The sequence below is a fragment of the Castor canadensis genome, chromosome 4, assembly GCF_047511655.1.
Source record: "Castor canadensis chromosome 4, mCasCan1.hap1v2, whole genome shotgun sequence".
NCBI lineage: Eukaryota > Metazoa > Chordata > Mammalia > Rodentia > Castoridae > Castor > Castor canadensis.
Window position 1 is genome coordinate 34434632 of NC_133389.1, and position 17680 is coordinate 34452311.

Below are 17680 nucleotides of genomic sequence, written 5' to 3' on the forward strand. Positions count from 1 at the left end.
TTCATTCTTGCTATGGAGTCATTTTATCAGTTAAGTCATACCTCCAGATCTTTTTTGCTTTAGTTACATTTTTGATAGGGTTTTACTTTTGCCTTGGGCTAGCCTCAGACTGTGATTCTCCCATCTACTGTGACTGCCTTCTTTCACTATTTTTAGAGTTGTCAGTTAAGTTGATTCTGTATGGAAGTCATTTTTCCCTGTTGATTTTAATTCTTTCTATTTTTTGAAAAAACTTTTGGCAACTAGGATTTTTCAGGGTATCTTCTGTGGTTGGCTTGCTTTCTTGCTGTATTCTGTATTCATGTTTTAGTATATTTTTCATCTTATTTTCTCCGTATTCTTCACTTTAAATATTAGCTTCTAGTGCACTAATTATTCCTCTATTTTGACTAATCTTTGTTGAACTCATTGTGTTTCTGATTTCAGCTATTCATTTTTTAATTCTAGAATTAAATATTTTTATTTCATTTTCAATTCTCTCAAACCAATTTTACATTTTTATCATGGTAGAATCAAACATTTTAAAGGTCATAACTAATGATTCCAAGCCATTTATTATAGTTTTGTTTTAGTTTTTTAAAGTTTATTCTTTTTGGGAGCAGTACTGGGTTCTTGAATTTAGGGCTTTACACTTACTAAGCAGGTGCTCTACCACTTGATCCATGCCTCCAACACTTCTTCCTCTGATTATTTTGGAGCTGGGAACTCATTTTTCTCTGGTTAGATAACCAGATCATAGTGCTTCTAATTTATGCTTCTCACCATAACTGAATGACAGGTATGTACCACCAAAACCAGATTTTTCCCATCAGATGGGGTTTCTCGAACTTTCATTGCCCAGGATGGCCTGGAACTGTGGTTCTCCTGATCTCAGACTCCCAAGTATATAAAATTGCAGGCATGAGTCACCAGTGCCTGGCTAAGTTTATACTTTAGTTTGTAAATCTCCAAGTGAGTCTCAATATTATTTATTGAATGGTACACATGAAAAAGCAAAACATTTGCAGATACATTTATGACCTAGAGTGCTGTGTTTGTTCCAAAGATGATTTGCCTTTATTTTAGCTGGGCACCCGGATGCACCCAAGATCTAGACCATCATTGCCCAGTTTGGGAGGTGAAGTGTTGAGCTACAGTTCTGGAAGGACCTTGCTAATTTGTGAGATCACAATTATTTCTCTGATGCTGCTTGCTCTTTTTGAGAGTCCTAATCAAAAGAAGGGTTACCATACTTTCCCGGAGTGGCCTGGATATCAATATTTATACTTTGCATCTCTGATATATCAAAACTTCACCACTACCTCCCAGGTTCCATCTCTGAATCTAATAAATTTCCCCACAGGAGAAACAGTCATAAATGCTGGAATAAAATTCCTAAACAACTTCAATTCTCCCCTGATACTAAATTGGGAATTTCTGATGATTTGTTAGCTGTCTGATGCTTTGTACATATATTACATTCTCTTTGCCTCTACAATGTTAATATTCTATGTACATATTAATTTTGTCCATTATTTCTAGTTATATTGGTTTTAATTATCTAGTCTACTGTCTCCAAAAAAGAACATTCTCCTGTCTCACTGTTCTAAATATCTCTTACCTGATAAATTGAACTCTAAAAATCAGAAACATCATATCTGCAATTCCATAAGCATCAAAAGTAAAAATCACCAAGTATACAAATCTTTTATTATTCATACTATGTTAATCAAAGACCACAATTCAGAGATTATTTACTACAATATAATGCACATCTCTACAAATCTGCATCTAGTTTTCTAGTCTATGAAACATTACAGCAGCAAATCTGATGGGAGTGGGAATTAGAAAAAGTGACTTTGCTGGAGGTAAACATACTAACTGCATTCAAATTAATTGTCAAGAAAGAGTTAGTTGAAAAGAAAAACAAAAGATCAATTTAAAATAAGATAACAGTGACCCAAACAATGTATGCACATGTGAATAAATGAATAATTTAAAAAAATAAAAAAATATATAACAATGAAAGGAAAATGATATCTCCTACCTCAATACCACTTATAAGCAAAATTGTGCTCTAATGATGTCTCCATGTAATACTTAAAAATACTCAGTTATTTAGTGAATGTAACCTTAAAAAGGTAATGAATTTCATGACATGTATTTTGTCTGACTTTTGTTATTAATTTCTAAGTATGAATTTGTAAATTTCAACTGTATTCTTAAGAGCAGATTCTTTTTATGATTGCCATTGAAAGAGATTTTTCCCCTACCAATCTCCTTTCAAGGCCAATAACAGCTAATCCTTTCAAATCCATATTTCCTGATTGGTTGTAATAAACCAATTTTCTTTTTACTATTTTCTATGGATATATCTTAAATCTTTAATGTTAAATTTAGAATACATTTTTCAAGAACATTTCTTCTCTTTGTACCAAATAGCACTGAGCTGTTTTCAGTACAGAAAAAGGAAACAGAATATTGCTACTACAGCAAATTAATTTTTTTGCTGAGTCTTTTATCCATGTTGGCGAGTGGTACATATTGGAGTCTTTAAATTATGACTTTTCTGTTCATATAACCATGATGTATAACAAATTGGATATCAAACTGAATGGATGTACTTGTTTTATTTATTTATTTTGATCACTAAACTAAACCAATGTAGTACCTTTCTTGACCTCAACTAAACTCTCAGAGAACTGGATGTATTTCTAAGATATGGGAATTTAGCCAAGAAATAGTTTTTGCTTTGCTTTACCAAACAAATTATATACATCTATAGATGGAAATGTAAAAGAAAAAAAGGGCAAAAATAATATTTGCAAGCCCAGCATATTTTGTCACATAGACTACTAGTCATCCATGCTTCAAGAAGTTGGCCTCAGCTGTGGTGTGTCACCTTTTCTTCCTATTAAGAAAGGTCATTTTACACTTGGAATTGTCTAGAAAGTGTTGCTAGAAATAATAGTGTATACTATAAATGTAGATATCTTGAAAAAGACCCTTGAGATTTATATGTTCCTCATTTATTTTATTGAATACAGAAACACTTGTATTTGAAAAAGTTAAGTGAGCATACTCTTAAAGTCTATTGAATGTATTTAATCTTCACCCCTACAAATACCACATTATGTTAAACTACTCATGCATTTCAAGTTACAAAGGTAAACAAATTCCAGCTATCTGTTGTGAAGGATGACTGAGACTCCTCCTGCACTTTAGTGCCCAGTAGTTAAGGATGCTAATCACTCCGCCATATGCCAGATACTCACTCTTAAGAAAAGAAAATGGAACCCAGAAATATAAGGAGATGGGACAGGGGTTTTTTATAAAGAGTATTTACGGAGGAAGTAAATTCAAGAAATTGCAGAATATGGAATGTTTGTCTCAAGACACAGAACACAGGTCCTGGATATTTAAAGACAGAACAAAAAGAAAGGTAATGACACCCTGAACTGGGAGGGCCTGGGAGACATTTTTCCCCAGAGTGGGTTTGCTTCCTGTAATTTTGAGAAGAGTATAATGGGCTGGAATTCAAAAAGGCTTTTCTGCCAATATCCAAACAGCAATAACTAAGTGAAGGAGTGTGTTAGATAGAGGTAAAATTACTGTTTATTGTCAGTGGCTCTGAAAGTAAACTCCAATTCTGGCTAAACTCTTGAGGAAGTTTCTGCTTACAGATAATGAAAATTTTTCTCTTAGTGTCTTTAATTCTGTTTTCCTGAAGACTTATCTTAAGTCATTCAGTGTAGTCCTTGGAACTCTTGGCACCAGAATTCTGTGAGTCTTTAAGGGCTAACATGTTATCAAGGGAAGGTCTATTATAGAACTAGTAGACTAGGTTGCTTTCAACTATGATTCTTGCTGAGAACAGCTAGAGGTATTGAACAAAACATTGAAAGTAAATTTGTAAAACAAACAGAGAACATCTGAGGTAGTGACAATTCGATGATCCAATATCTTGAGGAAAAGGAAAACCTAGAAAGGTGAGCCCAGGTTTTGGCACTACACATCCTTCCAGCCATTTTCTCATTCCTAAAGTGACAGCTGAGAGACTGAAGAATCTGAATAGTATTTGTTATAGAAAGGGAGGACAAAAATTATGATTCAGGGACATCTAAGAGTTATTTTTGAGAAGTCTCTCATAATTGATTATATTTTTCTCTTTTAGGCAGATTGAAAGTAATAAAATTATTTAATTGTAAAAAGTTTGTTCTTGTTTAATCCACTATTGAAAAACTAAAGAAATTGTTTTCATATACTTCTCACATCACAACCTCATTTTCTGCCTGAGAGGCCCTGTTCTTAATGTCTTCATTTTCCAATGAAGATATTACCTAATTTTCATCTACTTTCCAGTGTTATTTATGGTATTTAATATCTGTCCAAATACCTTCACAGTATTTCTAACTTTCTTCATTAATTTTCACTAAACATTAACTTAATGGAGGCCTGTGAGCTCATGGTGGTGTTTTTTAATGAGCCTGGTAACTTGTACAAGGCTGAGTACAACAGGTATCATCAATAAATATTTTTCTAAAATTTTGAGTTAGTTGATCATTTGATTCTTTCTTATACTACTTACTGCCTCGACAATTTATTCAAACCTGATCACATTGTTTCTTAAATTTTCATTTTCAATGATCAGCTATTGAACTACTTCATTGTAGGCACTGTGACATTAAGGACTTCAAAAAGTTAAAACACGAAAGTATCATCTGTGTTTGTAATGTACATGAAAGCCTTTGCCAAAATATAGAATAGATAAGTATAATGTGGCTGTATTAGGAACAGAACACAATCCTTATTTCATCAAAAAGGAAAACATAATTGGTAAAGACATAGTGTCCATACCAAATCCAAAAACAATAAGTTATTTCATCATCAAAATTATTTTGAATATACAATTCTTTAAATTGTCAAAATGATAGAAAATTGTAGAAATTAGAAATCATATATTTCCCCTCTAAAGTTGACAGTAAATATTCAAAAGACATATTTTGTTGGCAGTATAATTAGGTTAGAACATGGAAAAATATGACACTCTCTGTAGGCTTATTATTCTTTGGCAAAAATAGGGATAATTATTTGAAAGTTTTATGGTTCCTTACAACCTTCAAAATGAAGTGAGGTGAGGATGATATTTGGCTCCCTGTGACCTATGAACTCTATCTTTTGAGCAATGGGAAGACACTGAATAATTTTAGCAGGGCACAAAAAGGCTAACAATTGTCCTCTCCCCTCCTCTTTCATTTCCACGATCAAGTTCATATTTTCCTAAAATGACATTGAGGATGTTTTGAGGGTTAGAATCTAAAACTTATTTAAATTAAGCTCAATTACATAGTCTTATTGCTAATCTCTCTTCTGAATTTTAATCTCTCATTTCTATCTGCTTGTGGGCAATTTCCACTTAAATACTTTTCACATCAAAAGAAGCCTGAGTAACATAAACACATATACAATGGTCTTGTATGACCCCAGTTCAGCTAAAAGTGATTCTCCATTTGTACTATTCTAGGATTGAATTTTTTATTGTTGCTAAAGTATAGAATCATGAAGTGAAAAGTAGAAAATCTACCTCAAATTTTGTTCTGCTACCTAGACATAATTATGCATGTAGTGAGAAATTGAAACACAAGACTTATACCATAGTTATCTACAAATCTTAAATTTGATTCTATAATTATTATTCTCTCATCACCTGATTCAGTCCTCTCTGCTTTATTTTTAAGCTCAATGTATGTACAATTAACTCTTCCTTTTCTGTTCTTATTTTTCCTTTTTTCCTACCTAAAACTCTGACACCTCTTAATTCCCCAGTGAAATTGAAACTAATTTTATCCCTTCATTGAACAGTTATATGAACTTCTAAACTGGGTGCTCTGGTTCTACTTTCCTTGTGTCTATTTCAAACCAACTTGAGTAATTTATGTTCTGACTTCTTGCCAAGAGGTTTACTTTGCTTATAGGATATAATTAAAATTCACAATTTGGAATACAAATCCTTCTAAGGAGTATTGCCCTTCTCCATGTTTCTCCCAAAGTTTCTTTTGAAAACTTCTATTCCACTGACAAAGAATCTCCGAAGTTCTAAAATTTGATGAAAATAGTCTCAATACTTCATTCTGCAAATTCAAGTCCTTACCATTGATTAAGAAATAATTCTAAATATCCAGGTAAGTCCTCACTTATGAGCAACCCCATCCAGAAAACCATTTCAATCCCTGGCACCTTTACAACTGTAACTTCTTCTTCCTCTAGCTCCACTGTGTTAACTCATAAGGAAAGACTGATACCCAGCATGACCTCTGCACACAGTGTTGATAGTGAGTTTTGAGAAGTGAGAGGGAAAAACAAGTTATCAACATTTACTTTATATCACAATAGTTCCCAACTACATGTTTCTTTATAAAGTAAAATAATGTAGGAATAATATTTGAGTTCATTGATCATGTTTTTTTCCTTTTATGTTAGATACTCTCCTAGTCTAAACAAACATTTCTCATCGTTCTTTGTTAGATTACTTTGTCTTACATTGCTGCCACATCTGTGTCCTAACATCTTTTGTTCAATGACCAGAATTATAAAGCTACACCCAAAATGTCACTTGTCTCGAACTTCTCTTTATTTTCTTCCTTTTGTCCACATATCAACTTGGATTTCTGTTTTGAGAAGCTGATATTAGTTCTTTGTATTTGAAAGGAACTAAACATTAATCACATAAAGATTAATTTTTGAAAATGAGGCCTGTAAAGTTTCACTTTTCAGGAACATTTCCAATTAAACTGGGAACAATACTATAACCTAAAAAGACTGATTTATTTTCTCCTTCCTTTCTTTTTTCCTTCCTTCCTTCCTTTCTTCTTTCCCTCCTTTCTTCCCTCCCCTCCCTACCTCCATTTCTTTTGATGTTACTGGTGTTTGAATTTTGAATTTAGTGCCTCATGCTTGATAGGTAGGTGCTATACCACTTGACCCCCAACCTCCAACCCTTTTTTGGTTTTTAGTTGTTGTTCAGATAGGGTCTTACCTTTTTTCCCAGGGCTGATCTTGCAGAATAAGCTCCAATTTACACCTCAGGCACAGCTGGGATCACAGACTTGAGCCACCATGCCCAGCTTGTTCTTTGAGATAGGGTTTACCTGATTTTTTTTTTTTTTGATGGCACTGGGGTTTGAACTCAGGGCCTTGTGTTTGGTAGGTAAGTACTGTTACTGCTTGAGCCACTCTGCCAGCATTTTTACTTTTGTGATGGGCTTTCTCAAGATAAGTTCTCAAAAACTATTTGCCCAAGCTGGCTTTGAACTGAGATCCTTCTGATCCCTGCCTACTGAGTAACTAAGATCCTAGGCATGAGCTGCCAGTGGTCAGTTTGCTGAATTTTTATGTCCAGCCTGTTCTCCAACCAAAATCCTCCCACATCCACCTCCCCAAAGGCAGGCATCACCACACCTGATCTTGATGGGATTAGTTTCTAAAGTCCTGGTACCAAATAATTTGGTAAAGAGAGAGGGCAGATGTTTATGAGTGAGAATTCCTTTAAACCACATTTTTAGTGATTGCTTATTGGGCCTCAATATAAAGTTAGACATGGTTTCAACGTAAGGCATGGTTTCAATGTTAAATTTTTCTTCTCCATTTCTAATAGTTATTTTAATATTGTACACCAAGATAATGTTGTTGGAATGGTAGAAGCCGGCAGAGAAAGACAGACTGGTTATATTCATAGATGGTTTAGGACATTCCTGCAAAATTTTATTTTAGTAGAAAATAACACTTGGAGAAATTACAGGTTTTTTTTTAAGTGCTCACCTTTGCTTGCTACCAGAGTATCATTATTTTATCATCTTTATTGTCCTGTCTTAAAATGCACAATTTTTTGTGGATGTTTATATATATATTTGTGAATATGTTTAGATAGAGAGTGTCCACTCTTAAGTAATGTCTGACACTTATTCATACATCTCATTACACATAAGTTTATTAGATCTTTTAATTTTTTAATGTTTGGAGGAAGCAGTTACAAAACACCAGAAGAGAAAGAATAAAATGATTTGATGTAATAAATAATTTAGGAAGGAAGAGAAAGGTGGAAATACCAGAAGATAATCTTGGCTTTAGCCTTGATCTGGCAAAATTTCACCACTGATAATACAAAATGGTGCCATGAAATCAAGAGGGTGAACCAGACAAATCTTTCTGTCAAATGGTATGCTTTTATTGTTCAATACATCATCTTTGGTTCTTTATTTTCTCTCAAATAAATTCTTTCAGAGAAAGCACACATTCTAGAAAATAAAATGTTCAAGCTACAAAATGACATCTCAATTACTTGCACATTCAATCATTCTTACAAGTAAAACAAAATTGATCAATAATGTTTGCTGTAGTGTGCCCCATTAAGCAGCTTTTCTTCCTACTATATCTCCATAAAGCTTTCTATTCCCAGAAGGACAGGGATTGAAATAATAACAACAAATATATATCATGGAGAAAGAGAGTATATTGTGTTTATGCTAATCCTAATTTATCCCTCCAAAGTGAACAAAATGAAATCTTGAAAGCAGTCACTTCTCATGCATGAAGTTGCTTCTCACTTTGAAAGTTGTCTTTCCTGCAATGCATTTGGAGGAAGCCATAGTAATTTACTTGGTATTCCAGATATTCAATTTGCTGTTGATTTTTGTGACCTTGTTATATTAATTTTCACATGCCACTTAGATTGTTACTTAATCTATGTAACTCTGTCTCCTCTTCCTTCATTCCTCTCACTATAATACATTTTGGTGTAGATTTAGCTATGACTTTCCATGCATACCAGGAAATGAATCCAAACTTGGTAGATAACCTAAAAATAGTTTTCTTTTTTAAACCTTTCTTTTTCCCCACCCTTTGCCATTCTGAACCAAATATATTCTGTAGTACAATTTAAATAGGCAATAATAATAACAAAGGATGAACATATAGTAGATTTTTTACTATTACAGTGAATGAGAAGATGTGTCTATTATTTATTTATTTTCATTTCAACATTGTTTTTTAATTTATTTTCTCTTCCATTCTCTTTCTTATTACCATTTTGTCTCTCTCCTTTGGAACTACAAGCATCTAAAGTCACCATCCCAGTGTCTATCATATAGTGAGTGCTCAAGAAATGACTACTGAATGAAGGAATTGACAACATACTGCATCACCTCATCTTCCTTTTGCTATTGGTTTCTAACCCTTATAAGCCTCCTTTTATCCCTTATATTTTGTAAACTCAGTGGTAATACATTCAATGTGTTTTGCATATTTTGGGCATCTATTATGTGTCAGGTGTTGAGAATTAGAAACTAACAAAACAATAATCCTGCTAACTTAATGCTTTTATTACAGCAAGAAAAGAAAGAAAGAAAAAAACCAACAACATGTAATTTGTATAGTAAAGATAAAAATGTGACGGAAAAAAGCAGGGAGAATGGGTAAGAAATTTTGAAGGTGGTTGTGATTTAAGGTAGCCAATGAAATCTTCTCTCAGAAGGGAACTGCAATGTTTTGGTTATGGTTTAATTGTTTGATTATGTCTCCCAAGGATCCATTGTAATGGAGGCCTTGTTTCCTCAGGGTGGTGCAATTGGGAGGTGGCAGAATGAATGGAAGGTAGGGCCTTGTGGGAGATTCTTAGCTCATTGTTGATGTGATATCAGAAGAGATTGTGGGACCTTAGTCTCTCTCTTCCTGTTTAATGATGTAAATTATTCCACACACAAGCACTCTGCCATGATGTGACTGCAACTAGGATCCTAAGTCAGTGTACATGCCATTCCCCTGAACTTACCCGTTTATATTTATATAATTAGCTGTTTTAAGTATTTCATTATACTTATGAAAAGCTAACTAATATAGAAGATTGATACCAAAGAGTAGATTCGTTACTATAACCATACCTGAAGATATGGAAGAGCCTTTGGAACTGGTTTATAGGAAAAGATTAGAAGAATTTGGAGGAGCAATCTAGAAAAAGCCTAGAATTTTGTAAACAGAAAATTGTGGTTAATTCTGGTAAGGACTAGGGAGACCTAAATGCTGATAAAAATGTGGATGGTAAAGGCCACCTTTACCAGGTCTCAGATGTAAATTAGGATTCTATTGCAGATTGGCCAAAAGATTGTTCTTGCTAAATTGTGGCAAAGAACTTGATTGCATAGTCCCATGTCCTAAGACTAAATTTCAAGGGATGAACTAGTTTATGTGGCACAGGAAACTTAAAACATGAATGCATCCAGAATTTGTCATGGGTGTTATTGGCTGCTTCTAGTTAAATTTATAGTGATAGTGGGGAGGAAGATTGGAAAGATTTAGAAAAATTGCAGTCTGACTAGGAAAACAGCATAAAAAATGAAGTGTGTAAGCATGTAGTAGGGGTGTGGGGTAATTTTCATGTGAACCTTTGAGTTCTCATAGAACAATTATAAAAAGAGCAGGCATGATCTGGCCTGTCTTCTTTCTCTTTATCCCCATACAAAATGTGGCCAGTTGTTGCTACAGTGCTCCCCACTACGATTTTTCATAGTCTGTCACCCAAATCAGAGTCCAAACCAAATGAGGCTGTCCAGTCTTAGACTTTAAACCTCCAAAACTCTGAGGTGAAAAACTATGTATCTTGGTTATTTAGTTAACTCAGGTATCTTGTTGTAGTAATATGAACCTGGCATGAAATCTGGTTCATACAGTGCCTTTTGTAAAATGGCCTGAAGAAAATGAGGGAATGAACTCAGCCTTTAATAGGGGATGATAGCAAACTAAAGCCATGTGATAATTTTGCATGGGGCATCTGAGGAAAACTAGAAGGTACATGTGGCTGGAGTAAAGCAAATAAAGGGGAGTTTTAGTTGGTGAGATGGTCATACCTTTTTACCCCCTCAATGACAAAGTCTGAATCTCTTCAGGCCACCATCACAATAAACAATAGACTGTCTTAAATAGCAGGAATTTACTTTCTCACAGTTCTGGATGCTGGAACATCTAAGAATAAGCTGCTGGCAGATTTGGTTCCTGGAGAGGATTCTCTTTCTAGTTTGCAGATGGCTGCTGTGCAGATGGTGTTGTATCTTTATGTAGTAGAAAGAGAGGTTGTAAGAGAGATTGTTGGTTCTGTTTTTATAAGCCCACCAATATTATTGTATCAGGGACCCATCTTTTAATTCTATTAATCCTTAATAACCTTCTTAGAGGTCCTATATTTAAATAGAGCCACAATGGGAAGTAAGACTTCAAGGTATAAATTTTGCAATTCACAATTTAGTCAATAGGAAAGCTCAAAGGAAGAAAGGCCTCTTTCAGAGCCCCTAGAGCACTCTACAGTGGACTTCTCTTTACTAAGCAAATAGCTACTTGAATAGCTCTTGCTACTCCAAAGGCCAGGAGGCTGAAGGGCACTTTGCATATGAACTTGTGATTTATCAGGAACTTAATATATGCATGCACACTCACTAAAGGATCTGTTACTCTCTCCCATATTAAAATATCTGTAATGCCCTCTCCAGCATGCTTTCCTGCATGGTGTTTCTTAGGGATAGGCCTTGATTGGAGAAAGTAATTCCTTTTTGTCATTTATCACAAGGATCATGTCTGATGCCCATTTAAGAAAAGACAGACTAATAAGAGGAAAGTATGACAAAGAGCTTTCAGAAATGTAGATTCAGAGAACCAGGGGAAGTTGTCCAGTTTTATGCTTAGAATTGCTGAAGAATGGTCAGACCTGTAGAATTATTACTGTGTAAGAAAGAGAATCCAAATATAATGATCTTGGGAAGATTTCCCTGCTTCAGTTCTTTTTGGTCTCTAGGTATAGTAGGCAGGATCCCTTTAAAATAAGGGTCTAATCTTCAAGTGAGATTGGTTGAAGAATTACTTTGTAGATAGCTCTCACATAGAAAAACAGGAAGTCATAGTAACTTTTTTTGCTTCTTCGGTGTTCGTACTAGCTGAAGTGTATTATGTATGAGTGTATTATGTTCTGAACCCTAACATTCACAATCCTTAAGAAACATCTTTCATTTTTTCCCCTGATAACTATAGTTCTTAGGTCAGGGAAGAATCCACAGTGGAAAGTCAATAAATACTTTCACTATAGGCACTATATATTTTTTCTTCATGAGGAAAGCCATTATAGATAGTCAGGATATAGTGAAAGATTCATAAAATACTATTAGAGCTCTACATGTGTTTTTAATTTCATGTGTGCATATTTATATGTGTATTTGTCTGTATATATAACACAGCAACAGCTATGACAGAAGCAAACATTTATATTTAAGATGATTTTGCTGTCCAAGATATTATGATGATCATTCCAAAATTGTGTTTTCTCAAGGATAAGTTTGGATAAATAAAAACGCTCCATGAATATTCAGCTGTGCTTTTGGATTAAGATTTCCACTGTTCTGAATAAATTCCAAGAACGTTTCTATGTTTAAGGTTCTATTACTTCTTGAAAGCCTAGCTCACTGTACAGAAGAATATTTGATTTGCTGATTGTTCTAAGACAAGCTTGTGAGCTGCTTCAAATATATTAGCTAGAGAAATAGTTGTGTTATTGACACATTTTATGACTTTGAGTATTTTTACAGTTAAACCTTTGCATTTTTGAAATAAGAGAGGATTAATCTTATCTTTTTATTCTAGTGTTCAATCAGATATGGCATAAGTCTACAACTGTGTACTAAGCAATACTAGGGCTTGAACTCATGGCTTCATGTTTGCTAGGCAGGTGTTCTATGTCTTGAGTCACTCTGCCAGCCTATAACTATATTTTGTAATTGAAAAGGTGCACATTTGTTAAATGTATAAATATAATTTTCTTTGAAAACACAATATTGAAACTAAACTGGTTTCCAAAAAAAAGAAAAAATTAAAATAACTGATAGATTGTTAATGTACTCACAAGTGTTAGATTATGTGGCTTGAAAACAGGAAATAAAATTTTGTCCTATCCCTGTCACAATCTTTTTGGCAAGTTTGTTTCCTTAAAATATTCAAATGAATGGAAAATGATGTAAACCTGACCAATACTTTGGGGAAAATTCAATAAATAAATACAATTAAGAATATGACGTTTAATTGAGCAAAACTCTTCACACTTAAAGAAGTTTTTAAATAACCTAAAGCAGGAATTATACCTACAATATCTTTGAAAATGTTCATACTTTTACTTTGGGGAAAAGAGATAATTCAAATCTACAATTGCAATACAGATCCTAGAAATGTAAGGGTGTACACTAGAATTATAACGGCTCTTTCTGTCTTTCAAAACAGACTACTGGAAAAAGAAGTCATCAAAAATTCCACCAGAACTTTTCTTTTTTTTTTTCTCTCCTCTCCTCTCCCCTCCTCGCCCCTCTCTTCTCTTTCTTTCTCTTCAGTTTCTTCCTTTGTGCAATAGGAATGGGACTGGACAGATAATCTGGAATCAACCATTATCCCAGCTATGATTTGGCACCTCCCAGTATGGTCCATATTAGCATATCCCTGGATGACAGAAGTTATCCTGAGCCTTCATAGCATAACTTGAATATTTTGGAAGGCATTTCTGAGAACAGATTTTTTCGACAATGAGCATGCCAAAGGCTTGACATGAAAAGTACTTATGCCTAATGTCTGTCATTCTCTCTCTGCCAGTTCATCTTTCCTGGACTGGCCCTCTGCCACGCTGGCACCTGAAATGCAGCAAACAATGTTGCTGGATGCTGAAGGTGTGACTGTAAGTTGCGTTATCTTCCAAGCAATTACCATATGGTGTGCAATTCAGCTCTTCATCTTGTTATTTGATGAGAGAATAATAACAATGATAATAATGCCATTTAATAATGTATTTTATCTTTACAACATATTTTATTCCCATATTTCTGTGCCTTCATATAAACTGATGCATGGGGATTTTAGGGAAGCAGTAAAGTTTAGTCACTTCTCCAAAGTGGGAGACTATTGTATATAAAACAATTCTAAATCAGACTTGATGAAGGAACAGGGAGATTAGCATATTGAGACAGGTCTAGGGAGAAATTAAAAAAAATAAATTTCCAAGTGAAGCATGACATTATACAAAGTCGGCTCTATGCCCATGCTTCTGTTTTTCCCTATCATTCCTGAGAAATACTCTGCAGTATCTATAGAACAAAATAGAGAAAGAAATATCTTTTGGAGCTATAACTATCTCATAACTATTCCTTGAGCTTTCTATCAAAATTTAGATGCAAATTCTACCACTGTCAATTTTATAAAATGGGACCATATTTTTCACAAAATTGTAAACAAGAAGACCACTGTCCCAAACTTTTTAAGGACTTGGGTTAAATCTGAGATGTTATTTGAAGTTTATTTAGGCAATAAATGTTTTTTGTTGCCTGGGTTTGAGTCCCTGAAAACAAGGATTTTGCATCATGGTGGTAAAGACTAAAAACCACATGAGATCATGATACATCAGAAGAGGGGTGATGATGAGGTAAACAGTAAGTGTGGTATCTGTGGAGTCTTTCTGGAGAAGATAATCACTGTGGTTCATTTACTAGAAAAACGCAAATGAACCACATAAGGGGAGAATGTCTTCTCATTTCAGAAAAGATGCACATATTTGTGGAGGCTTGATTTCAAATATGTATTCAAGAAACTAAAAGAAAATGTGAATATATAAAAAATGTTATTTACTTTTTAAAAATTATTTCCTTTGATCTTTAAAATAATTCAATCAAATGGAAAATATAGGCATTCACTTTTCCATTTTATGGAAAAACTAATGGCATTTCAGGAGGCAGGATTACCTGCCCAAGTTAAACTACAAAAAAATAAAACTCTGGTTCTAGAAGCATAATTTCACAAAGTATTATTGGACAACTTTTATGCTCAAAGTATTTTAGCATTTCTAAAACAAGTGTGTGGAATGGTTGGAAATTTGAGCATGGAGCTATCCCTTCTGGTGTGAGAATACTGTGTCAGGAATATGGACATACATGGTGCTATTGTAAGGAATAAGCTATTATAAAGAATATTGATTCACAAGGAGCTATAAGTGAAGACCCAGTAGGTGCAAGAAGCATAAATGTACTCTGTGAATTTGAAGAAAGACAATTCTAAATTCACTGAAAGGCTATATGGCAGATTTCTGGGAAAAGGGAGAATGTGATCTGAAATCTAAGAATAAACCATCACTTTAATAGCTGTTCTAGCATCAGAGTGGCTGCAAAGAGTGGAGACAATTTGAAGAAAGACAAGTAATGAAAAAAGCCTAGGACACATTTTATAAAATAGTCATTAACTGAGATTGTTAATATGGTGAAAGATCCAACTGGAAAATGTAGAAACTGCAGCATGTTTATATCCCACATCGTTAGTAGGAATACATACTGTGGCTATATTCAACTTTACTTAATTTCCTTCTGAAGTTATAGGTTTATTTATGTGCAGGTAAATATACAATATGATCATATACACACAGTCATATATATGTATATATGCATTAGACATTGGAAGAATTTAATCTCAATTTTACCATTTATGCGAAAACTAACATTTGAAAAATTCAGAATTTCACACAAAGTTATTCACATAGTCTTGCAGCAGCAGAAACAGGTCATAAACTAATCATGAATTATCCAACTTCTAGGATGCCATTGTGAACAGGAAAAAACGTCCTTTAAATGTCATAAAAATTCTTCTAAATTTCATCTGAATTTATATTTCCAATTTCTTTTCCTGTAAACATACTCAACTCATCATTTCATGTTGTCTGTCACTGTTCCTGAGCTCCAAAGTCTGTTTTTCAAACTTTCAAGTCATTGCAAATGTTGTCTTTCTTCCAAGAGGTTCTACCTGTATGGGCACTCACGTATAACCCATCAGTTCAGTGAAGAAGAGCTGTGATAGGAAGAGAACCCAGATCCTCACTATATAGGATGGGCTTGCGATGGGGTGGGCAAATCTTGAACTGGGTAATATTTGGATATGACCGAGATTTATTTATGTATGTAGTTATAATTTATAACCTGCTTACTTCCAGAAAAGATTTGATTCAGCTAGCCAAAAGTTAAAATACTTGGAAAAATCCTATTTTGAAGTTCTTTGATGTGAAAATTATACTACAGAAGTTGGCGCACTGAGAGTTTCTCGTCTGATTTCTGCCTCCATGTCTGATCCATTTCAGTAGTGCAATTGCTTGATGATTTTTTAAAGAAAATTTAACTGAACAACTCACACTCTCAGAAATGCTTTGATTTAACTTTGGTTTGTGCTCAAGGCAAAGATCTTAACTTTGGTTTTCCCATCTACAATCACAAATTCACTTTTAAATAAAATGCAAGAGGAAATCAATGTCCAGTGTTTTGGCTGAAAATTAAATGAAAACAAATATTCAGAATGAACTAAGCATCCAGATTTCAATAATTAAACTCAATCAAAGGACCCAATACACAAAACCCAGGGGAGTCTAGTTAAGAAATGACCACAGGCTAGTAATTAGGAAACTGAGATATTCTTCTCCTTCATTGCTAACCCTAGTATGTTGTGCATGAGTTGAGATCTTAAGTTTTCCTATAAGCATTTCTCTGCCTATTGGTCATTTTATGATGCCTTAAAGCTGCCTCTTCACAATTTCCCACCCCTCCCTCCTTCCCTCATAACTGTCAAATTCAAGTTACAGTTATTGAAGGGTCCTCATGATGTAATGTGTTGTTCCGGAGATAAGACTTGTTAAGTCTTATAATGAAAAAAATTAAAACATGGATCAATTTTTGTATTAAATTCCAAAGCAATTTAGTTACTTAAATTAAATGCACTTTTTTGTAAAGACTTAACTAAGAAGCATGGTTTTCAGGTGTAGCTAGAAGCTGCAATAAGAAGCAAACTGTGGCTATTTTACTTAAAAAGAAAAATGTCAGATGAGAATTAGGGTAATTCCCTTCTAACATATCCATAAGGGAAAGAAAAATGGTTGAAAATTTAAGAGAAACTTAAGGTTTTTTGAGCTTATTAAAGGAAAAAATATACTACATAAAACATCTGAGAGTAAGAGATGAGACTGTGACTAAAAGAAGAGAGGAAAACTGAAGAACCTGTGAAAGAATCACTTTTACTTGAACCCGAGTTAAAATAAATCCAGCTAATTATTCTCAGGTTCTTGATTTCAGGATATTTTTACAATGTGGAACAATCTTCTAATCAAGAGTGGTGGTACATATCTGTAATCCCAATTACAGATTGGGAGGCAGAGGCAGGTGAATCACATATTTGAAACCAGCCTGGGTTACATGGTGAGTTCAAGGCCAGCCTGAACTACAGAGCAAAACTTTGTCTCAAGCCCTTACTTCTCCACCCAAAATATGAATTTCCACCTAATCCAAGTATATTTTCTGCTCTTTTCTGGAACAGGCATTAAGTTTGGGGTGTTAGTTTAAAATTGTCCAGGCCAAACTCACAAAAATTGCCCCACTATTGATGAATCGATTAAGAAAATGTATTTATACACAATGGAATTTTACTCGGCCATGAAGAAAAATGAAATCTTATCATTCGCAAGTAAATGGATGGAACTCGAGACCATCATCCTGAGTGAGGTTAGCCAGGCTCAGAAGACCAAAAATCATATGTTCTCCCTCATATGCAGATTTTAGATCTAGGACAAAGGCAGTAATGTTGTTGGACTTGGGTCACACGCTAAGGG